The sequence below is a fragment of the Schistocerca gregaria genome, chromosome X (assembly GCF_023897955.1).
Source record: "Schistocerca gregaria isolate iqSchGreg1 chromosome X, iqSchGreg1.2, whole genome shotgun sequence".
Classification (NCBI taxonomy): Eukaryota; Metazoa; Arthropoda; class Insecta; order Orthoptera; family Acrididae; genus Schistocerca; species Schistocerca gregaria.
Genome location: NC_064931.1, coordinates 545,168,968 through 545,194,980, shown reverse-complemented (window position 1 = coordinate 545,194,980; position 26,013 = coordinate 545,168,968). Strand labels below are relative to the sequence as shown.

At 40.3% G+C, this 26,013-nt stretch overlaps 1 long non-coding RNA gene across 1 annotated transcript in view; it reads right to left on the bottom strand.

Annotated features, from left to right (window-relative positions):
* Nucleotides 1-8,577: 8,577 nt before the first annotated feature.
* Nucleotides 8,578-26,013, bottom strand: part of LOC126298588 (uncharacterized) — an 856,921-nt gene continuing 839,485 nt past the window's right edge. The window contains exon 3 of the long non-coding RNA XR_007552627.1: nt 8,578-8,655. This is a non-coding gene — a long non-coding RNA (uncharacterized LOC126298588). The remainder of the gene's footprint in view (nt 8,656-26,013) is intronic.

The following is a 26,013-nucleotide window of genomic DNA, read 5'->3' as shown; positions in this document are numbered from 1 at the left end:
AAAGGGCGGTGCTTATGAAACAGTTGTTTGATCCATCCTTGTATACAAATCAAATATCTGGGATCCATACCAGATTGGACTATCAATACATATAGGACATAATCAACTGTGTTCGCATGTTTGTTTAACCCATGGAAGTGTCAAAAGACCTGGGCTGCAGATCATTGAAGACAGAAGCAAAGTATCTCACAAAATACTATTTACAAAGTTTCAAGTACCAGCAGTAAGTGATGAATCTAGGAATACACTACAGCCCCTATGTACCCCTCTTCCAGTGATTGGAAGACTAGATTAAATTAATTACTGCCTGTTGAGAGGTATTTAATCAGTCATTTTAAACATGTTACATACCAGAAAGAAATGGAAAGAAACCTTAATATGTGGTGCCATGCACTTGATAGTGGTTTGCAGACACTTGACAGTGGTTTACAGAGTTTGGATTTAGATGGAAATGTAGACATAAATGCATAGTGTAAGACAAACAGCACAAACAATGAGCAGTTCTCCTAGCAACAGCACTTTTAGAGTGAACTTGAAGCAGCCAATCACAGCTCAAGTTTTAGAATGGTTGGCAATGGCCACATCTCCAAATGGGAACCATCTCGATGTTCTTGCCTGATGACAATAATTGTGAGCAGTGTAGCACCAGTGATGGTGCATATTACAAGTGTCACTATAACTCAGTGGGTTTGTTTCATCAGTGCCATGCCGGTGAGCTGAGAGCAGTGAGACTGTAGCATGAACACATCCTAAGGAACAAGCACTAAGGCTGAAATTAGTATTTACCATATTTTGAGTATCACCAGAGTAGAATCTTATACCAATTAAAAATTGTACAGTACAAAGATCTCATACAATCTCAAAGAATATCTTTTTACTTATCATCAATTTCAAACAGTCTTGGGTCATCCCATTAAATAAAATGAAGAAAGAAGATACCTCTACTCGAAAAAGGAAGATGTCCCTTCACAAACAATGACTGTGATACTGCTGTGTCCTGATTGGAATACAAACAATGGAAGGAGTAAAGGTAAGAACTTACAATATATGTAAGATATTGAGCATGCAATATGCATATAAACAAGATGAGAAACAGTTGCTAAACTTTTGCAAAATTTTGCTTCATCACAGCTAACTAATACAATAGTTTAATAGTATTTGTTTCATTTCATATTCCTGTTACCTAGTCTCTGATGACCAGAATGAGTCCACACAAGCAAATAATGATTCTCGAGTAATACAAATCACAAATAAATGTCCGCAGGGACTCAATACCAATGAAGTCTGAAGGAAGCATAAATATATTAACAAAAAAGGAAAAATATTGCACACCCTGAAGGAATTACCTAAATGGGATAGAAATCAATAGATGTGATGTACAGGTACAGACAAACAAATGATTACAATTTTAGAAAAACTGGATGATATTGTCGCAGTAGAAGCTGAGTAGCGTCATGGTGCAGTGGTTATGATATTAAACTCTTGCATTAAGGGTGATGAGTTCAAAACTCACCAGCATTGGACGATTTTAATTTCTATATTTAGTTCAAGTACATTCTAGAAGTATCCACAAATGTCAAGAATCATTATACTGGAATGTTCTGTTGCTGTATAGATAGTATATATGTTCTGGCCAGAGGCACTTCACACCATGCTCTTGTATGTGTAAGTGCTGAATAAATGTTTGTTAAGTGAAATTAGTGTTCGTTATTCAACTAATTGCACCTTTAACTATGTGACGTTACTCTGGCAGAGACACTGGGTATCAGAACTTGTGATTGACAACACAGTATCTCCCATCAGGCCATGACAGAGCTGCCGTTTACATGGCGAGAAACCCAAGTTCGGGCCACATTCAACAGATCTGAATTTACCAGAGACAGAAGAAGAATAGGATGCTATGATGACAGCAACTGTGTGCCACCACATGAGACATCCTTCCAGGTTTTCTGGTGACTATGGCCAAGATCCAAACAAGTGGCTGAAGGTATATGACCATATAGTCAAATTTAACAAATGTGATGACACCACGTGTTTTCTACTTGGAGGGCACTGCCAAGCAGTGGTATGAGAATAACGAGGAGAAGTTCACAAGCTGGGAAGTATTCCAGGTGGAACTGTGCAAGTATTTCAGTGACACACAACAACAGAAGTGCAAGGTTGAAGACAAATTAAACTGCAGGGCACAGCATCCAGGAGAAACTACAGCATCCTACATTCAAGACATCTTGGAGCTCTGTAAAATACTGGATTCTAGAATGAAGGAGGAAGACAAAGTTGCACAGCTCCTGAAGGGTGTTGCTGAGGATATGTATCAAATCCTACTCCTGAAGAAAATTTCAACAGCAAATGTTTGTGATAGAGAAAGCACCTGATTTCACAAGCGTTCTTTGTCAGATAGTAAAGGAGGTAGTTCAGAAGGCACTTGGATTGCACATCGAGCAAAAAACCGAGACATTTCAAGAGGTCATAAGGGAGGAAGTGGAACAGACATTGAACCCAATCTCTCATCCTTCATTTCCCTTTAAATGATGAAAAAGTCGAGACCCTGGCGGAGTTACGCTCTTACATTGCCGAATGAGGAACCTATTTGGGCACCAAGGAAGACTGATGTCTGGAGGACACAGGATAACCAACCAGTATGTTTCCACTGCAGATGACTGGGACATGGGGTGCGCTATTGTTAGGAAAGGCAGCAGGTATTTGGTGATGCCCACGCCACAAGACCAATCTTAGCCGACTCCAACTCTGGGACAACAAAGATGAACAAGAAGATGTGGGTGCAGTACGACGAAGGTCACCATAGCTGCAAGCTAGCCACTGGAGAGGAAGCTCCCCCACACCAACCAAGGTCTCCATCACCGTTTAGAAGCTCCAGCCAATCACCTAGCCGCTTCTACCTGGAAAACTAAGGGGTGTGACCTTTCTTGGAGGTGAGGCTGCTGAAGAGAAAAATCCTCTGCTGTCGATCACTACAAAAATGATAGGAAACTACATGAATATCCTCATGGTTGGCCGGCCAGCCCTAGCTCTTGTGGACTCTTGAGGCATCATATTCAGTCATTTTGGAGAAGTACTGTCACCAGTTGCAGAAAACTGTATTTTTCAACAACTTAACATCTTTGCTGGAGGTGGCTAATGGGAAATATGTAAAACCTACAAGAATATGTACTATTCGTATGGGTAAGAATGGCCATACACAGCCCGGAGAATTCATCATCTTACAAGAGTGTATTCATGTCGCCATTCTCAGATGGGACTTTTTCAAAGCATCAGAGGCAATTATAGATTGTGGTCGCTCGAAGATTATGCTAGACGAGATGAGATATTATGGAAAGGAAGATGTGCATCCATGTGTGTGGAGACTTTGTGCGCTGGATGAAGGGATCATTCCTGCAGTCAGTGCTAGAAAGGTAGCTGTCACATCTCATGCCATGCATCAATCCATAGATCTTGTAGTGGAATGTAAGATAAACATACCACTGAAGACTAATTTGGTCATCCCAGCCTCTGTTGTCTTGTTTAAGAATGGATTTGGTGAATTGTGGATAGTTAACTGTCACAGAGAACTGCAGATCCTTCCAAAATGCATGTGCGTAGCAAACGCCAAGCCATTAATTGAAGAACAGCTGAGTGTCATAGAAACCTTCCATGCTGAGTCTGTGGGCAAAATTAGCGCTACCACTACAAGACAAGATCTTGTAGCTCAACTTTCACCAGATCTCACTAAGAAATAACAGAAGAAGCTACCTGCCATTCTTCAGGAGTTCTCTCAGTGCTTCAATCCACAGGTGAAGAGCAAATTACACAAATCAATGGTAAAGCACCAGATTAGCACCGGAGACCATCAACCAATAAGCCAGAGAGCATACCATGTTTCAGCAATGGGAACGTTGAATAATTCGTGACGAGATAGAGAAAATGATGAAGAATGACATCATTCAGCCCCCGCAGAACCCATGGTCATCACCAGTTGTCCTTGTCAGGAAGAAGGATGGCAGTTGGCCCTTTTGCATTGATTACAGGAAGCTTAATGAGATAACTAAAAAGGAAATTTACCCTCATGCACAAATTGACGATACACTAGATGGTCTGAAGGGAGCTAAGTTTTCCTCAACCATGTACACGTACTTGGAATACCGCCAAATTAAAGTAGATGAGGCTGATCATGAGAAAATTGCATTCATCACCCATGAGGGCCTGTATGAGCTTAAGTTAATGCCATTTCGTTTGTGTAATGCACCATCAACTTTTGAACAGATGATGGATAATCTTCTACGTCACCTGAAGTGTAAAATGCGTCTTTGTTATTTAGATGATATTATAGTGTTCTCAGAGACATTTGATGAAAATATAAAAAGTACTTAAGTATCTTAAACAAGACGGCTGAAACTTAATCCAAGAAAGTGTCTCTTTGGAGCAAACGAAATCAAAATACTTGGACACCTTGTGCCAAACAAAGGTGTGCGGCCAGACCCAGAAAAGGTGAGATCTATAATGGAATTACCTAATCCTAAAAGTATTAGAGATGTGATAAGCTTCCTCAGATTATGTTCTTGTTACTGTTGTTTTATCAAAGATTTTTGTATCAAAGACAGGCCACTCCAAAAGTTGTTAAAAGCTGATGCTAAATTTGCCTGGGGTGGTGCTCAACAAGATTCTTTTGATGTGCTGCGAAATGCTCTGACAACTGACCCTGTACTTGATCTGTATGATGAGAGAGCACCTACAGAACTACACATAGATGCCAGTGGGTATGGGATCGGTGCTGGTATGGTCCAAATTTTGGATGGAAAGGAGAAGGTTATAGCCTATGCTTTTATGACACTTACAAAAGCTGAGAGAAACTACTCAGCTACAGAAAGAGAATGTCTTGTTGTGATCTGGGCCATGAGCATATTTCGACAGTATCTCTATGGAAGGCTATTCGCCGGCCACGGTGGCCTTGCGGTTCTCGCACTGCAGTCCGGAACCGCGGTGCTGCTACGGTAGCAGGTTCGAATCCTGCCTCGGGCATGGGTGTGTGTGATGTCCTTAGGTTAGTTAGGTTTAGGTAGTTCTAAGTTCTAGGGGACTTATGACCTAATATGTTGAGTCCCATAGTGCTCAGAGCCATTTGAACCATTTTTTGAAGGCTATTCACAGTTGTTACAGACCATCATTCACTTTGTTGGCTGACAGGTCTTATGAAGCCAACACGATGAATCGTCAGGTGGGCACTACGTCTTCAAGAGTATGACAATACCATACTGTACACAGGTGGGAGAAAACACCAAGATGCCAACTGTGTCTCAAGAAACCCCTGTGCAAGACCATCAAGACTTTGATGAAGCTAGCAGAAGAAGGACGCCAAGATATCTCAAATTATGCTTGACTTAAATCGGTTACAGGATGTGAACAGGCAATTTAAGGTAGTTAATGGTTTACTTTGCAAGAAAAACTTTAATCCCTTTGGAAAGATGTGGCTACCAGTGATTTCTAAACGCATGTGCTTAGAAATTCCATGACACACCTGAAGCTGGACATTTAGGATTTATTAAGACATATGACAGAATCTGTAAGAGATTTTTCTAGCCAGGTTTATTTAGGAGTGTCTGTCACTATGTGCTGTCTGTCACTATGTCACTGTTGAAAGTGCCGGAGGAGAAAGGCAGTTCCTCAGAAACCACCTAGCCATCTCATACCGATTCCACCAGCTGAAACACCTTTCCAGAGTATTGGAATTGACCTCCTCAGATGATTTCTGATGTATGCTAGTGTCAATAGATGGAATATTGTGTGCACTGATTATCTGACATGCTTTAGCATTACAAAAGATGTGAAAACAGCCGAAGCATTTGAGGTAGCGAAATTCATTGTGGAAGACATTGTCCCAAGATCATTACCAGGGAAAGTTTCTCAATTGAATCTTGTGACAGAGATAAACTGATTGTGCAACATTACACGTCACATGATGACTACTTACCATCCACAAAGTAACAGGCTTACTGAATGCCTTAATAAGACCTTGGCTGGCATGCTATCAATGTTCATCAACGTTGAGCTGAGCAACTAGGATGAGGTGCTACCTTTCGTGACATTTGCCTACAACACTACCAAACAAGACACCACAGGACTTATACCATTTTTCCTGGTGCATGAGTGTGAGGCAACTACAGCGATGGACATTGTTTTCCCATTACATCCTGATGATGTGGACGATGATGACATCAGCCAGGCGTTAACCAGAGCTGTGGAAGCTCAGCAGTTAGCTCACCTCCGCACTCAGCAAGCTCAAGAAAATGATCGCCAAAGGTATGACACGAGCCACCGCCCTGTTGTCTACCAGCCTGGTGACCTCGTCTGGATATGCACTCCTGTTCAGAAGATTGGTCCCGCTGAGAAGCTCCTCAGATACTACTTTGAACCTTATAAGGTTGTAAGACAGTTGTCTGATGTTACTTATAAAGTTGATGATTTCGACCCCGACACAAGAAGACAAAAGATCAGAGATACAGTCCACGTCCTTCGAATGAAGCCCTACAAGGATCCTGCAAGCCAGGGTAAATTTGAAGCTCCAGCAACAGGTAACAAGCGGAAAAGTGATGAAGAGCACAGTGGCAAAAAAAGTTCTAAGAAGATTACCACCAGCGTGAACATCAGTCATCAGAAGTTGGAGTAAGCAGGACCAATGACTCGTTCCTGGACTAGGAGGACGTAACACTGAGATGCTGTTCTCTTAAGGAAAGATCAGTGCCGCAGAAGAAGTTGAGTAGCACCATGGTGTAGTGGTTATGATACTAAAGTATTGCATGGAGGGTCATGAATTCAAAACTCACCTGGACTGTACACTTTTAATTTCTATACTTGGTTTGAGTACATTCTACAAGTACCCACAAATGTCAAGAATCATAGTACTGGAATGTTTTGTGGCGGTATATATACTGTATGTGTTCTGGCTGGAGGCAGATCTTTCTGGATGGAAGTCATAAAATAGTTTAGTTTACTTTATAGTTACGTCAGCATAATCTGATGGATGACAGCTGACAATACTGTTACCAGTAATCAGCTGCAAAACAATAGCTTTCTATACAGTTCCAGCAACACTGAGGCTTTGCCAAAGAGATGTTTACACAACTGCAAAATGTGACTGATTGTGGTAGGCATGCAGAACTGCTGCACCCAGCTCACTGCAACTGTCACGGATCTTTTTACAGTAGCTTGACCGTAGTTCACTGGTGGAGATAGACAACACTTGGCTGATTCTAAGTCAGGTCAGATGTCTAGCAGTGACAGCAAATTAATTCAAACAGTTTATAACCTCCAAGGCGCACTGTGTTAGCTGAGGCCGAGGTTGGTGGAGGTGATGGCTCTGGTTATGACTGCTGGCTGCTCACTGTGGTGCTTCATGATCTTCCATGGTTGGTGCTGCACTTGGATCTGGCAGCTCTGTGGCCAGGAGGTCACTTGGGCTCAGTTTTGGCAAACTGGAAGACACTTGAGTGGCAAAGCAAGTAGTGCCCTACATGTAGCATCACTTATGGCAATGCAAGTGAATTGGAGATGAGGCTGGTGCTTGCTGCTCCTTCACATAGAGTCCAATGGAATCTTAACTCGTAAACTGACTGGTGGGTTTTGCTCAACTGCTGTGTTGACATACAATCCATCCTGTATTGTGGAGCTGGCATGGGGACCAATGATACAGCGACCCCTGAGGGGTATATGTAGTTGTATGACATAGCACACTCAACAACCTGATCTGTACACAGAGTTGATATCCGAACTTGTTTCTTTACTTGCAAACAAAAATCGTCCTACATAAGAAATACACACAGGTGGACAATCATGAGGAAATTTTAATGGAAGATATGTGACACTTACTGCAACCCACAAAGCCACTGATATTACCTGATAGCTAAGACATTAACAGTAGAGAGTCTAACCAGAAAATTAGTTTATTCCATATTTGCATTTGTGAAGGATAGACTGATGTGCTAATTATTGCTTCAGATTCCAAAAAACTATTTATCACAGAAAGAAAATGGAACTATGATAAACATGGGAAGTAATAGAACAAATCACTGGAAGATACACTGGTGAATTAGAAACCCATGATGTACTTACAAATCATAACAGACTGAAAGTGCAAGCACCAACTCACCAATTTGCGACACATATCACTGTACCAGTAATCCACTAAAATAAAAGTTTACTGTGAACATCAAATTTAGACTTACTTCAGAATACATCTGCAACACAAAAATGGCATGCTGAATAATGATTCACAATCAGAGATTACTGCACACGATCCTTATCATAACAACAGTTATTTATTCATAAAGAAATGATGAATTATTTACTTGACATTGCTACACATAAAAACCTAAGAATAAACTTATTATATAAACTCATCCAAGACATCCCTCGATACAACAATATCACTCACATATGATGCATAAAACAGCACATCATCATAACAATAACAGAAGGTTATCACTGAAAAGCACTTTCTGAATCTAGTCCACATATATTCACCATGTAGAGGACACAAAGGACTTCCATCTCTTTGTCTGTAGACATGGTTCCAACCTCTCTCGCCTAAGGAGATGTTTCTTCTATTCTATTCTGCCATACATTTTTTGGCCGTGCATGCCCATCATTCCTTTCTCCTGTTATCTCCTTGAATATCCATAGCAAGTGTGGGCAAAGGGTAGGGAGGAGGTAGGAACATGGAACATAAAAACACAATCATACTAGACAACAACACTATAATGTTCACACCAAAAAATATCAATACCATAATAAATACAATCATAAATATACTATTAATCAGCACAGGAAAAAGATATTTTCATCGTGGCAGCATGATAATGTTAACAACTGAGAAACAGGGAGGGGAGGTAGTAACAACAAACACTCCAGTGTGTAAAGTGAAGTGCTATGACATTTATGGGAGAGTTACCTAAGATTACTAATTTGTGCCACTGCTGTAAAATTTGTACTTCTTGTCATAACTGATGTTTAATGGGATCAGTGTGAACTGTGTGCTTCCAGGAGACATAATGTCAACTATGAGCTCTGTGTGTTGAGGCTCAGATAGTCTGAAGACAGTCTTGGTTCTGTTGTAGCATTTGTTGTATCAAGTATCGATACCGCTCTACAGCATATCATGTTGGCATGGAACTGCAAGTTTTTGTTGAATGCTGATTGTTGTCGTACAGGCTCTGGTAGACCCAGTGATGTATGTCAGCTTTGTCACACCTCCAGTGGCTTGGTATCACGAGCGCACTCTGCCATCATAGTATATGATGGCTGGTGGCAGCTGCTTAGCCCACTCAGGCTGAGAGTCACTTCACAACATGATGCTACACAAACGTGTCATTTGTGCTTTAGTACAGAGAGACTTTCCCTTGAAGCCATTGTGACAGCTAGAGTCTGTTTCTTGTTGCTCAAAGAAAAAATGTTAAACAAATCTTTGAATAAAATAGTCTCGATTTTGAAGCTGAGTCAATTAAAAAAAATCAAGTGTTCAATGATTATCACTGTCATCATTGCCAGGTAAAAACTACTGACAGCTGGGCATGGCACATTTTTCCACTTATATAGCCATGATTACAGTCACTGGCACCTATCAGAGAGGACAGAAATGATACACGCATTGAAGGTGAGTTTGGTAGCTCATAGCAGCTCCAGCCAGACATTGTACTGAGTGATGTAAGGTGGCACAAGGGGCCAGTGCCACGTTTGAAGCTGCTGTTCCCAACCTCCCTATAAGTGTTAGTCATCCACTGTAGCTTCCTCCTGATACCGAAGCCTGTCCCCATGCCCTAGTCAGTGTGCCCCTGGTCTCTATTGAAATTGTTGTTGTTCAATCTAATCTCAGCCACCTCTTTTATAATAGAATCCACGTATGTTGACACATGAGCCAAAACTTTTGTGTTCTCAAACCATATTTTGTGTCTGTTTTCCAGGCAGTGCTCAGATACGGCTGACTTGTTCAGCTCCCTCCATTTAATATGTCTCTTGTGATCAGTACAAAACCCTGCAACTGTGCAAATTGATTGACCTACATCAATCCTGCTGCACTCGCAAGGGATGCCATGCACACCTGACACATGAAGAGTTATGTTCTCTTTAACAAGGCAGAGCATATGTCGTTTTTTGGGGGTGGGACAAAGCACTAGTCTCAATCCATGTCTCTGCAGTACACATCCTAATTTGTTGCCCGTTGGCCCACAGTATGTCAGGAAAGCCGTTGGCTTGGCTTCTTCTGCCAATTCACAAGACATCCATCTTTGGTGATATCTGAAAGCATTTGCAGTGTCTCTCTTGCTATAATCATCCTCTCTGAACCTGTGCCTCAAGTGCTGCAATTCAGACTGTAGGTGGTTGTCATTGGAAATAAATTTTGCTGTGTTTATTAACGTTTTCAGGACCATTTTCTAGTGTACAAGAGTGAAAATTATCAATGTTTAAATATTTATCACTGTACATTGGTTCCATGTAAACTTAATGACTAAGCCACCCTCCTGCCTTCCCCCAATGGAAACATCCAAGAACAATAGCTTGCCATCCTTCTGCATCTTGATGGCAAATTTAATGTTGGGATGAACACCGTTTGTATGATCCATTAACTGCTGCCGTGTATTTTCACCATGGAGCCATATCAGGAAGGCACCATCAACATATCTTGGCAAGCAAGGTGGACACAACACCGCGGAGTTTGGAGCCTGCTCCTCAAAGTGCTCCATGAAGAAATTTGTGACTGCGAGGGGCAGCGTTGAGTCCATCACTGTGCCATCCATTATTTCATAATATTCATCATGGTATAAGAAGTGTTGTTGTAAGAACATAACATAACAACTTGAGGATTCCAAATGGAAAGAGTTCGGCCAAAAGATCCAGCATGTCTTCTACTGGCACCCTCGTAAAAAGTGACACAATGTCCGGACTAACCATTATGTCATTTTGATTTGTTTTTATTTTCTTGAGTGTTTCAACAAATGTCTGGTAGTTTACAACATGGTGTTCACAATGTCCTAGTTTTGGCACTTATATTCCTGTAAGATGTTTTGACTATGGCCTGTGTCAGATTGTGGCTAAGTTCCCAGTACGCACCTTCTTCTAATAAGTATAGCACCTTCAGGTTCAGTGTTCCGAAACACAGTGGCATTTCCTCTGTTTGCTACCAAGACAACCAAGTCATCATTCTCACACAATAAGGACAAGTCACAACAATCTTCTAGGTTAACACTGGTTTTTGGTGGGATAGCTTAAACCCAGACTGGAAGCTAGTGAGACATCCTCTGCTGTGTCATGCAATAGATGCCAGATGCACTGTTCAGTTCCACTAACACAATCAAAAACTGACAGATAATGTGTGACTGGTGAAAAATTAAGGCCTTTACCCAGAGCTGCCACAGAGTTGTCGACTAGTTCTGGATTGCACAGATTAACAACTATTCTGTGAAACTTATCATTCTTCACATCATTTCCTCTGTGAGTCACGTGGTCAAACTTGCTTGGATGTTGTCTTGCTGTCTTGCACAAGCTGGCTCACCACTGTGATGCCATGGCTATGTCCACGCACTCCCAATCGAATGGCTGCAAAGCTGATGACAGAAGTTGATGACAATCAAACAGCTTTCTGGTATATGGATCAAGCTCATATCTTGTCTACCGGTCCACTGTCTCACTATGGTGTGACTTGTCTGCTTCAAAATTCTGTCCCCTGCAGCAGTTTGGATGTGTTGCTTAGCTACAACAAAGTGAGGAATTACCTCCTTATCCAGCCAGCATTGCAATATGCTAAAGAACTCAGCAGATGTAATTTATTTTTTCACAGTTTTTCCAGCAGTCTCACACTGTGCATTATGTCCTCACTGCAGAGGAAACATAAGTGTGCTCAATGACTTTTGCAGCATCATGTCTTTGTGATTTTCAAACAGCATCAAATCAAATAAAATTAATGAGCTTCCAATGGCTATCTTTGCCATTGTCATCAGGAGTAAAACTACTGACTGATGGGGCTGTCACAATTTCCTATTTATATAGCCAGAATTGCAGTTCCTGCCACCAATCAGAGAGGGCCAAAATGATGTTTTTCAGAAGGTGAGATAGGCAGCTCTGTCTCATTGTGGGACAGAGTGATGTCAGGTGGTACATGAGGGTCCTTTCACATTTGAAACTGCTGTTCCGACCTGACTACAAGGACTGTTACTTACTTTCAACATCAAAAGCCTGCCCCCATGGACAGAACAACAGCATGATAATTTGTACAAGATGATGTCTATGCAATGTAACAAGTTTGACCTATCATTTCACAGAGGAACTGATATGGAGAATGATAAGGCCATACAATAGCTGTTAATCACTCCATCCCAGAACTGGAAAAATGGCTCTGTGCCAGCCTTAATTTTTCACCAGCCCCAAGATGTCTGGCAATTTTTTATGTTATTAGTGGAACACAATAGTGCATTCATCATCTCTCTCATGACACAGATAAGAACATCACACTAAGTGCCAGCTATATACTGGCAAAACCTAAACCACTGAAATCTTAATTAGGCATGAGCAACAAAGTGACTTGCACTTATCGTGTGAGAATTTTGACTTAGATGTCTTGCCAGCTGGCAAAGGAAATACCACTTTGCTTCTGAACACTGAAGACTACAATCTGAATGTGCTACGTTTATGAGAAGATGATGCATACTGGAAGCCCAGTTGCGATACAACACAGGCCATAGTCATGAAGAGAGGGTGGTTATTAAAGGACTCTGGTTTACCAGACAAAGAGGTGAAGAAATTAATGCCACCAGCTACCCGACTAGTCAGGCTCTATGGATTCCTGAACATATGTAAGCAAAAGTTCCATCTTACATGCATTGTTAGTGAATTCCGCTTGCCCACCAACAGTCCACCAAATCATCTTGCAGGATTATTAACACTGAAACTGGGACATTGTGAACACCATGTTGTAAACTTGCATAAATTTGTTGAAACACTGAAGAAAATGAAAATAGACGAGAATGATTGAATGGTTAATCTGGACATTATGGTACTTTTCGTGAGGGAGACAGTACAAAATACACTGGTCATTTCAGCACAAACAGCTTCCACCTTGTATTGTCAAGTTGTTTCATCAAGTTCATTTGGAAACATATTTCTTAGCTGTGACTCAAGTATGACAAGAAGAATCAAGAGAGGTCCTGTCTCATGAAGAAATATGTATCTTCAAACGAAAAGTTACCCTCTACAACAACCACACTTACACCAACACATTTGAACACAGCCATAGACACACTACAACCTCGCCACATAAACTCAGTGACTATCATCTTACACCCTGCTCACTGTAAATTATTAACAACTCAAACAAGATGATGAAACAACAAAGAAAAAGACTTTACATGAAGAAAGATGTCCCTAATACAGAAGATCAATACTATTCAATAACCACATATCAAACAGTTCACGTGGACACTGAAAAAGTAACGTAATTCAATTACAATTTTTTACAGAATATACAATTAAAATACTGCTACCTCAAATTACATGAAGAATCAAGACAGAAGATTTCAAGACATAAAGAAAGAAAATGAACTTACACAAATAATGACTCGAGCACAACACAAACATTCTTACAACCACACACGAGTACAGTGACAAAAACGTGAATGAAGGTTTATGAGACAGTCACTGAGAGCCGCAAAGTCATTATCTATAAATTAATATTAATGTATATATGGTAATGACACCTACACTGATGAGTGTTTTCCATTTCAACAAACATAAGTACAGCTTCAGAGCCTGTGAATCTGGAAGTTGCAAATGTTATAAGAATAATAACAAATATGTACATAAACATGCTGTAAACAACTGGTGACTTGTATAACTCATTAAGTTGTTTCATGGGTAGAATAAATTATGTCACACTGAGATATCAAAACAGAATTAATGCAAATCATACATCTTTCTTACATATATTATAGTACTATTGTTAAAGAAAACACAATAACTGATAAATCCGAATATGTGAATCCTAACTATGTCACTACACAAAAAATTTTGTCATTGTGGACATCACATATTCAAACACTGTGATCTGCAACAAAGCTAATGGCTTTCAAACTCTGAAAGAGTCATACTGCAGAGAACCTACAACTGTATATCTCCAGAGTTGCGAAGAGCTCTATGTGCTATTTACATTATATTACTTTTTTTTCAATAGCAACACTGCACAAGGTACACTGATTACCCCAATGTTACATGAAGAATCAAGAAAGAAAATTTTGCATCATGAAGAAACATGTCCATACTCTACAAGCATGCACAATCACAGGAACAAATGTGGACACAGAAATACATACATTCTTCAACATAGCCGCATAAACATGATCCCAGTCATTTTACACACTACGCACCAAGAGATAACAAAACTTACACGAAGGAAGATAACCCTAAATATGATGGCTGACTGAAAAGTAATGCCTCCACCTTTGTAAGTCTTCAACATCTGGCAGCATTGGTATGTGGCATGTGCTGGTTTGTTCTGCAGCCTCTTCTCTACAGCCCCATATGGCGGGAAGCCTTAACATTGAACAGTTGTGTTGTTACAGTGTAAAGTATGGAACCCTGTGTAGACATCAGTCAATGTGATTAAACCCTTTCAATGTCAAGGTAACGATCTATCGTTATCCCCTACTGGTGCTAATACTGTCAGGGTGCCAATTCGTTGTTACTCCTCTTCGTCTTGTTTGGCTTACAAAATCAGCGCTAGATGGTGTTGGTGTGCTGATTACAAATGCTCTTTGAATCGAACTATGTGTAGATCAACAGCTATCGACAACTGAGCATCGTTTCGGTGAAATATTAGCATTCAATTATTCCACTTTTGCATCGTTTGTTTATTGACGTTGTGTTTCGCAGTACATGTTTACATTCTGTTATTGCGTTCTACGTTCTTGTTTTTGCTCAGTACTTTTACTTATCATTGTTTCTGTGTGTTTTTCTTCATACTAAGAGTTTACAGTTTGTTTATTTTCTCCATTTTTTGTGAAAAATGCGACCTACACCAGGCCAGAGCAGAGGACTTACCGATGAAGAAATTTGTGAACTTTTAGAATGTACTAGTGATACAGAGTGTTTTAGCGAAAGCAGCAACAGTTCAGAAAGTGACAGTGATGTACATGATAATATTGTGGGTAAAAGTGACGACGAAATCAAAGATGGTTCAAATGGTTCAAATGGCTCTGAGCACTATGGGACTCAACTGCTGTGGTCAGTAGTCCCCTAGAACTTAGAACTACTTAAACCTAACCAACCTAAGGACATCACTCACATCCATGCCCGAGGCAGGATTCGAACCTGTGACCATAGCTGTCGCACGGCTCCTGACTGCACACCTAGAACCGCGAGACCACCGCGGCCGGCAATCGAAGATGTACAATACACTGAAGTACGCGCACCTGAAACACTTCAGCCATTAACACATCCATTTCAAGAGCTGCCAGAACCAAAACATATGCCACAAGTAGGATCTCCTGTGATAGAATATTTTACTCTATTCTTTACTACAACGTTTTTGCAGCTTATTGTAACTGATATGAATCACTCAGCTAAACAGTTTATAACTAAACATGCTACATTGTTCAAACCGTATAAGAAATGGAAGAATGTGACAAGTACTGAGTTAAGAGGTTTTATTGCTTACTTACTAAATATGGGACTCAATAAAAGGCCCACAATGCTATCATACTGGAGCACAAAACCGTCAAAGGCATTTCCATGGTTTGGTAAAATATTTTCTGCCCATGAATTTAGGCATCTCATGAAATTCTTTCATCTTGTGGATAGTGAGAAATGTCCAGAACCAGGCCATCCTCATTATGACCCATGTATCAGGTACCAGCCATTGGTACATCATGCTAATAATATATTTAGACATCATTACACACCTCAAGAGCAACTGAGTATTGATGAGTGTCTAGTTGGCTCTAAATGTCACACTTCCCTATTACAGAATTTGCCAAACAAACACCCCCACCAATGATGAATCAAATTCTGGATGCTGTGTGACTCTATAATGCACTACTGTCTTGGATTTTATACAAACAGAGGTGCCAAAAGCCAAGAAGATAAGGCTGAGATTGCAAGACATGGCTTAGGTTACTGTGTTGTTCAGAAGTTACTGTGTTTGGTCAGTTATTTGAACAAGGGATATGATATCCTTGTGGAGAAGCAATTTAGAAAGAAATTTGGAATTGGGGAAAGGATGTATTGTAAGTCAGGTCCGGTACTGGCATGTGTGTACAGAGACAAAAAATCCCAGTCTCTTATTGTCAAGTAAAGTTGGTGCTGGTGACATTGAAGTCCAACACAAAAATAAAACACTAAAAAAGCCAGAAATAATACACCAGTACAACCAGTATATGGGTGGAATAGACACTTCCAACATGATGCTGTATGCATATTTGGATGAGAGGCGAACTCTTCGTTACTGGAAGAAGGTAGCTTTGAACATAATGTTAAAAATGGTACTGAACTCTTACATATTATACAAAGAGCATAATAAGGGAAGGAAATTTGTTTCCAGATATGTATAGACTGTAATGATAATTGAAGCTTTGTCAGATGAATGGCTGCTAGAAAAAAATCCTATTGATGATCCTCGTCGTGCTCCAGGTTTGAGAAAACTTCCAGAGAAGAAAGAGTCAAGATGCTGTGCGTGTACTAGTGAGGGAAGGAAAAGAGGGTCAAGAACTGTTTGTAATGGTTGTAATAAGGGGTTGCATGGTGAATGTTTTCCTAAACACAAATGCTAAGTCATATTGTAGACATGGAAATTCTGTAACGTTCTCCTCAAATAAATAATTATTATCTTTCTAAATAATAACACAAATTTCATATCCCTCATGTCACTTTACTCAGAAATATGTGTAGATTCTATGGACTGCAGTTAACCTTCTTAAAAGGAAGCACAGTGTTGTATATATGGAATCAAAGTCAAATTTATAATACTTTTAAAAAATTATTTTATTTTGACTGTCACAATCAAATTCATTTGAAACATTATCATAATCTGTGTAAGCCATAATATTCTACATACTTTTATGGATAAGTGGTAAATTTTTTTTATATTTTTAAAGTGAATATTGTGTGATATATGGCAATTTAAATAGAACATAGCATAACAGTATAAATACGCATGTCATTTTTAGCACACACCACTCCAAATCGGCTGCAGTCATTAAATTCTTGACAGCAGAAGGTGTCATCCCAAAGGAGATGCATCAGAGAATGAAAGCAGTTTATGGAGACTGTGTTGATGTGAGTACTGTATGTCGTTGGGTCTGAAAGGTAAAGGGAAATGTTTTCCTGCAGCATGACAATGCCAAACCACACACCTAACGTGCCACCACTGCACAACTTCAGAGACTGAACCTCTCCACCATACGGCATCCTCCATACAGTCCATCTGACTTCCATCTGTTCCTGATAATTACAGATGATCTGCGGGTACATCATTATGCTTCTGATGAAGACGTTGAGAGAACTGTGAGACAGTGGTTGCGGAAACAGAGTGTTGACTTCTTCCATGATGGCTGCAGAAAACTTGTTCATCGTTGGCAGAAACGTATCCAATTGACTGGTGATTATGTGGAAAAGTGAATATTGGTAATTAAAGATCACATTCTAAGGATTATTTCTGCGTTTGATTTATTAAAATATTCCCATCCAAACCCAATTAACGAAGGTGGAGGCATTACTTTTCATTCATCCCTGATACAAGATAACTACTATTCAAATGGAACACATCAAACAGCTCAACTGAACACAAATAAATCAACACGATGCAACCTTATCACACAGTTCGATCAGAAACTTTTTACACAATACAGAATTAAAAATACCAATCCCCTCAAATTACATGATGAATCAAGGAAGAAGATTTCCATATGTGAACAAAGAAGATGACAAACAAAGATCCTAGTACAACACAAAATATGCTTTCAACTACACATGAGTACACTGACATGAAAGACACAAAATGTAAGATATGGGATGGTCCTTGAGAGCTATAAAGCCATTAGCAAAAAGTTAAAATTAATACATATTTGGTGTTGAGACCAACTCCCTATGAGTTTTTTTTCCACGTCAATAAACATGAGTACAACTTCAGAGTCATGAAACCTGGGAGATGCAGGCATGTAATAAATGATAGAAATGTAAGTAAACTTGCTATAAACAACTGGTGATATATATAAATCAACAAATGCTACATTTGTGGATGGTATAAATTATCGGACACTGAGATATCATAACAGAATTAATGCAAAAGATACATATTTCTTGCATATGCCATGAAGAGACAAAGAAACTGGTACACCTGCTTAATATCGTGTAGGGCCCCCATGAGCATGCAGAAGTGCCGCAACATGACATGGTATAGACTCAACTAATGTCTGGCAGGAATTGAACTGACAACCTGAATCCTGAGTACAAAGAGGTAGAGATCTGTTCTGAACAGTACATTGCAAGGCATCTAAGATATGTTCAATAATGTTCCCATGTGGGGAGTTTGATGGGCAGCAGCAGTGTTTAAACTCAAAAAGAGTGTTCCTGGAGCCACGGTGTAGCAATTCTGGATGTGTTGGGAGTCGCATTGTGTGGTGTAGTCATCAAGGGTACACAAGTGGGCCTTCGAACCCGAAAGCGCTATGGTTCACACAGTGACACTTCTTGATGGCCCAGCATTGAAATCTGCAGCAATTTGTAGAAGGGTTGCATATCTTTCATGTTGAATAAGTCTCTTCAGTCATCATTGGTCCCGTCCTTGCAGGATATTTTTCTGGTTGCAGCAATGTTGGAAATTTGATGTTTTTACCAGATTCCTGATATTCACGGTACACTCGTGAAATGGTCATACAGGAATATCCCACTTCATCGCTACCTCGGAAATGCTGTGTCCCATCGCTTCTGTACCAGCTGTAACATCATGTTCAAACTCACTTAAATCTTGATAACCTGCCATTATAGCAGCAGTAACCAATCTAACAACTGCAATAGACACTTGTTGTCTTATGTAGTCATTGCCGACTGCAGAGCCGTGTTCTGCCTTTTTACATATCTTGGCATTTGAATATGCATACCTATAACAGTTTCTTTGGTTCTTCAGTGTATATTGCTGTATTAATGAAAAAGGAAACACAAAACTATTAAATCTTAAAATGTGTGTTCTAATTTTGTTATTACCAAGAGCACCACAAAATTGTAATTGTGGATGTCATATACCGTATTTACTTGAATCTAAGCCACACTTTTTTCCAGTTTTTGTAATCCTAAAAACAGACTGCTGCTTAGAATCAAGTGCAAAGTAAGTGGAAGTTCTGAAAAATGTTGGTAGGTGCCGCCACAACTAACTTCTGCCGTTGAATATATGTAGCGCTACACAGGCATGCTTTGCAGACACAAACATGAACACTGGCCCCAAAACCTCTGCATCAGTAAATAAATTTAAGTTTTTTTCTCCTCCCCAAGTTTCAACCACTGCATTATCATACATTATCCAACGAGGTAAATACAAATTCTTATTTTTCATCTTTGAATGTAGCAGCATTTCAATGTACTACAAAAATCAGATTGGCAAGACTGTTTGGGATGTTTGCCATATGTCAACTCTACGTTCTGAATTTTTTCTTACCTGTGAAAAGAGATGGTTGTTAACAGGAACTTTTATGAATTGTGAATCACATGCAGTATTCTCTTCACCATAAGAATAATACGATTATAAACATTTTGCCTTGTATTCTTTTGTGTTTGCTGCTAACTCATTTAAATCCTGCCTGCCTAATAAACTACGAAACTAGAGTGAGACAACAGCAAACGCGGAAGAATATAGATAACATGTCATTTTTATATTTGTATTATTCTTATGCCTAATAGTGATACAGTCAGAAATGAAGCACTCCAATTGACTAGATTTTTAAATCTAAGATGACTCTAATTTATGTGCAGAATGTAATGTACTAAAGAGGTGTCTGCAAAGATTTTCAAATGGAGAAAATTTTTTGCTAAACTCTCGATTAGAACATCTTCTATCACACACATTCTATTTTTTGGATCTTGTTGACCATTATCAAAGAAAGCAGCAGTGTAAGTAACAACAAATAGCAGTGTCTTGCCATTGTTTCGCTAATGAGACAACACCTCTCTTTTTTTTTATTGTTAGTGGCAGGGAAAGAAGAGGTGTAAATGGAAAGAACTAGTGAGGTTTAGGAAATGTGGAGAGTTTGGAAGAGGAACTCAGGGTCAATGGAGACTTACTGGATGGGATAAGAAGGAAAGATGGATTGTTGAGGACTGCACCAGATGAGATTTGAAAATCTGAGAGGTTAAAGGTGGGAGATAAGGCAATATGCAATACAGACATAAGTGACAAAAACATTGTGCACAAGTTTAAAAGAAAAGAAAGATAAGTACGTATTAGGGGTGGGGGGAATAGACAGGTCAGAAAACAACAATACTGAAAACTAAAAGGGAGTGAAGAAATGAATACTGAAAGCAAAGAAATTAACAAAAATTAATAACAGGTGGGTGGCGAGAACCAAGGACAGGTTGTAATGCCAGTTCCCATCTGCGGAGTTCTGAGAAAATGGTGTCTGGTGGCAGAATAAAGATGGCTCATGTGCTGAAACAGATGCCATGTTCAAGACTGACATGTTTTAGAGCAAGCTCTGCTACAGGATATTGTGTGATGTCAGTATACACGCTCTGTCTATGTCAATTCATACAAACTGGTGACTTGGTGGTTGTCTCGCCCATGTAAAAAGCTGAACAGTGTTCATGTAATGGCTGGTATAGGAGATGTGTCATTTCAGAGATGGCTTTCCCTTTGGTAGTACATGCTCTGCCAGCTACAGAACTGGTATAGGTGATGGTAGGAGGCTGCATAGGGCAGGTCTTACCGTGGAGATGGTCACAAGGGTAGGACCCATAGAGCAGCAAAATGGGTGGAGAAGTGCAGGATCTGGCAAGGATATTGTGGAGATTTAGAGGGAGATGAAGAGCTATTCTAGATGTGGTGGACAAAATGTCAGTCATAATGGTCCTCATTTCAGGGCATAATTTAAGAAGTGACAGCCTTGTCAAATTAACTGATGAATACTTTCAAGACAAGGAAATACTGAATGACAACAGGTGCATTCCTAAGATTTTTTGGGATGGATCAGCAGTACCACAATTGGATATGGTGGCCCAGGAAATCTGCTTTTCAGATGAGTTGGTGCTGTAAGAGCATCCAGTGAAGACAAAGTTGCTGCCAGTCTAGTGCCTGGATCCCACAAGAAGTCTGCTTGTATCAAACATAGGCCTTAGTTTGAGAAACAAATATCTGATAATGTACATTTTGAGCACAGCATTGTCTGGTAGTTAAACATGGACTGTGGGAAAACCAGAACAGGACAGAATTGAAGAATTTGTTATGTAGTGCTACAGAGGTGTATTGGAAATAAGATACACTGATAAGGTACGGACTGATAAGGTTCTCTGCAGAATTAGTGAGAGAAGGGATATACGGAAAACACTGACTGAAAATAAGTGACAGGTTGACAGGACATATGTTATAATGTCAAAGAATAGCTTATCCATTTTAGGAGTTGCTTGACTACGAAGTGGTGGCTCCATTCACAAAAATTGAGGATGGTGGGGAGAGCAGCCTGCTGACCGCAAGCCTGTCCATATCCACATCCAGTGACACCTATCAATCAATCTGTTTGTAAGGAGTTTAACTTATAAAGAGGACAAGGATATCAAAAATATATCAAATATTTTCAGCTGGAACATGTCATATGTTCATAATTTATTAGGAGAAGAAAGCAGATTCCAAAAAAACATTTTTTTCCAAATACATATAACAAGAAATTAGTAAATATTGCTGTTCCATTCTTAAATGAACAAAATATGTTCTGAACTTTAAATTTTAATTGTGTGGAAGTACAGTATGCCTAGAATAAAATTCACACATAATTCAATATATAAGAGAAAAATCAATCTTCTCACTATTTTGAAAGCAGCAGTGTTCAAATTTTTGTCACATAGAGGTCACAATATACTAATTATTTAGTTAAAGTTTCATTTCAATTATTATTAATTTTTTGTGTTATTATCTTTAAAAATACTAGTGTAAAAAACAACCATGATGCTTCAGTCACCTAATGTGAACGAAAGTGACTTCTAGGTCCCCTTAGTTTGAACAGAAGTGTTCAACTGATCCTTTGTGATGATCAGGTCAACATCAAGAAAAGTGCCGTGGGATTCAGAATAGGACAATGTGACATTTAATTGGGAGAATCTTTAACAGGCCAGCCTCACTATGAGTCCATATTTCAAAGATGTCATCACTGTATCTAAACCAAACCAATGGCTAAAGGCTTGTGGACACCAGTAAAGCATCCAAAGTGACCCATGAAAAGGTTGGCATAGGAAGAGTCATCCTGGTTACAATGGCCATGCCCCTGATCTGCTTATACATCTGCCCCTCAAAGGTAAAGTAATTAGTGTAAGGTTAAAGCTGATGAAGGTGAGTAGGAAGGGCATCATTGATTTGGAATAAGGTGGGTGCTGGTTGAGGAAATGTTCAGTAGCAGACATAGCATGCACTTGTTTGTATTAAAGGAGGTGGAATCAATGGCAACAAGCAGGATGTGTGGCACAACGGGACAGGCACAGATTTTAGATGCTCTGGGAAATCATTGGTGTCTTTACATAGGAGCAAAATCTTCATACTATTGGTTGCGAGTGTTGATCATCTAAGGGAGATACACCTTTGGTGGGTGCTTTGAAGCCAGCAACTATGGGATGATCTGGGAGACTGGGTTTAAAGATGTTAGGAAGAAGGTAAAAGGTGGAGGTGTGTATTTTCAGTTGGGTAAGAAATGTTATGGGCTGAGGTCTTAGTCCTCGTGAGGAGTCTGAAGTTTTAAGGAATCAACTGTAGGTCAGCTTGTAACAGTGGGATGGGATCTCGATGGCAGATGCTGTACATAGAGGTGTCACACTACCGGCACTGACTCTCACTTACATACTCCTTTCGGTCAAGTATGACAATGGTAGATCTCTTGCCGATCGGAAGGATATGAGCAAGTCATCAGTTTTTTGGGAATAATAAAGAGCCTGCAGTACGTGGAGGGTCATTTTGTAAAGCAACGCAGAATTTTATGAATTTTCAAAGGCTTGTAAATAAAATGTCAGAATTTCAATATTACGTAAATTAGAGCTCTACAGAATTAGGGATTGAGGGTGAAGGGGGAGGGCTTTCAATTGTGCAAGACTTAACATAATCACTGGCTAATGGCCAGCAACCACTGTATTGTATTTTAAGAAGCTAAATAAATATTTTTGCAAACAGAACCTAATTGAAACTGCAGGTTCTTGTTGCTGATCCTCTTTCCAATGATCCCAGCAAGCCACAAACAGCATATACTTATGAAGATTGGTCACGATAATGGTAATAAGAAGTCAACTTTTCTGTCTGTCTCACAAGATGATCAACAATCGAGAACAAACTCTTTCATTTGTACCCAGAGCCACAGCATAAAAGAAGTATGTGGGTGAGACTAGAGAACATAAAAAATGGGACTCCCAATATTACAGATAGAAAAACTGTGACCTCTAAAGTCCCAGAGTGAAAGAAAAACATTTGAAGAGAAAACAGCATCCTATGATGTTCCAGAGCAAATGCAAAAGATCTGATGGGAAAATAGCAGCCTATGACATTTCACAGCAACAGAAAAGTACTTGACACAAAAACCGCAACTTCTGATATGCTGACAGAACAGAAATTTTATCTGATGCAGTAATAATATAGTAGTGATGTTGCATCGCAGACAGGCACAACAAAAAAACTTCTAAATACGTAAGCTTTTGAGCCAAAAGGTCTTTCTCTGAAGTCAACAACACAAATATACAGATGTGCGCGCACACACAAACAAACACACACACACACACACACACACACACACACACACACACACACACACACACACACAAAACTGTCACACACCTGACCACTGTCTCTCGCTGAGAGGGCAGACTGCGAACAATGTGCATGATGGGAGGGGGGAGGGGAGGGGAGGAATATCAGGGTAGGGATGGGGGATGGTCAAGTGCTGCTTTTTGGAGCATACATGGATGTGGTGGGGAGAGTGTAGGGCAGTTACCTGCAGTCCGAAGGTTAAACAGAGAGAGAAGTGGAGGAGGGGAGGAAGGAGCAGACAAGGAGATAAGTAAAAACACGAGGAGTAAAATGACTGTGCGTCTTGATCTTATAATCCTACCTGCTGACATAGGCTCCCCCACTGTTGTTTTGAACCACAAGAATTACTTGGTATATGTCCATCAGCTCTCAGATTCGTCCATCAACAAACCCTGCCATGGAGGCCCCACTGAATCAAACAGGAATTCCTGTCTCTCCTCAAATCCTTGTGCCCATCCCAGAACCTCTCCCTTGAGCCTCTCTCTCTCTCTCTCTCTCCCCTACCTCACACTTACCACTCCCCATTCTCCTACCATCTAAATGCTTCATAAAGTCAATACACTCAACCATCCAGATGCTGTGCCGCCTCTGAAAGTCTCTGCTTTCATAGACCAACACCTTCTGCCTATTACCTGCAACCTTCTCTGATCTCACAGAGCCACATGTTCCACCTATCACCCACAACCTTCCCTCCCATAAAAAGACACCAATCATTTCCTCCACCAACTCTCCACAGTTCCTGTTCCTTTACCGCGCTATGCCCTGCCCATTACTATTGATGCCGCTTCCTTTATACTAATAACCCCAATGCCTTTTGCTTTGCCATTATTGAACACTACCTTTCCCATTCCGAGGTCCGATGGATTCCAAACCTGCAACCTCTTTCCAGGTCACCACAGCCTACTATATCCTAAACCATCATTACTTCACCTTTGAAGGCATCACCAACAAACAAATTTGAAGTACGGCAATGGCCACCCACATGACACCATCCTGCACTAACCTGTTCATAGGCCATCTAGAGGAATCCTTCCTAACCACCCTAAATCCCAAACCCCTGACCTGGTTCAAATTCACGGATGACATCTGGTTTGAGATGATGACATCCTATCCACATTCCTCCAAAACCTCAAAGCCTTCTCCACCCATTTGCTTCACTGGGTTCTCCTCAACCCAACAAGACACCTTCCTCTATGTTGACATCATTAACTCCATCCATACGTAACCTACTAACCACCAGCAATATGTCCACTTCGACAGATTCTTCCTATTCCATACTAACAAGTCCATTCCACACAACCTAGTCACCTGTGTCTTATCACATCTGTAGCAGTAAGCAGTCCCTCTCAAAATACACCAAGGGTCCCACTGAAGCCTTCACAGACCAAAATTACTCTCCCAAAATTGTATTGAAACATATCTTCCATATCTTATCTCACAAGTCACCCATCACCTCATAAAGTCCCACCATCTGGCCTGTAAGGAGTATTTCCCTCATAACTCGGTACCATCCACGAAAGGAACAACTAAATTAGATTCTTCATCAGGGTTTCAACTACCTCTAGTTGTGGCTTGAAATGAGTGTCCTATTCACTATCCTTTTCACCCCTACCACGGTAGTGTTCCACCACCCACCAAACGTACACAATTTCCTTGTCCGTCCCTACTCCTCCCCTGCTCCCAGCCCCTTCCCTCAAAGTTCATATCCATGCAACAGACCTGCACAAAAGTCCTGTCCCATATATCATCCCACCTCCATCTACTCCAGTCCAGTCACAAACATCACCTATCCCATCAAAAACTAGACTACCTATGAAAGCAGTTATGTGATCCACATGGTAAGCTGCAACAGCTGTGCTGTGCTCCACATGGGCACGAAAACCAACAAGCTCCCTGTCCACATGAATGGCCACTGACTAACTTTGATCAGTATACAGTTGGACCACCCAGTCACTGAACATGCTATAGAACACAACGTTCTTCACTTCAAAGATTGCTCC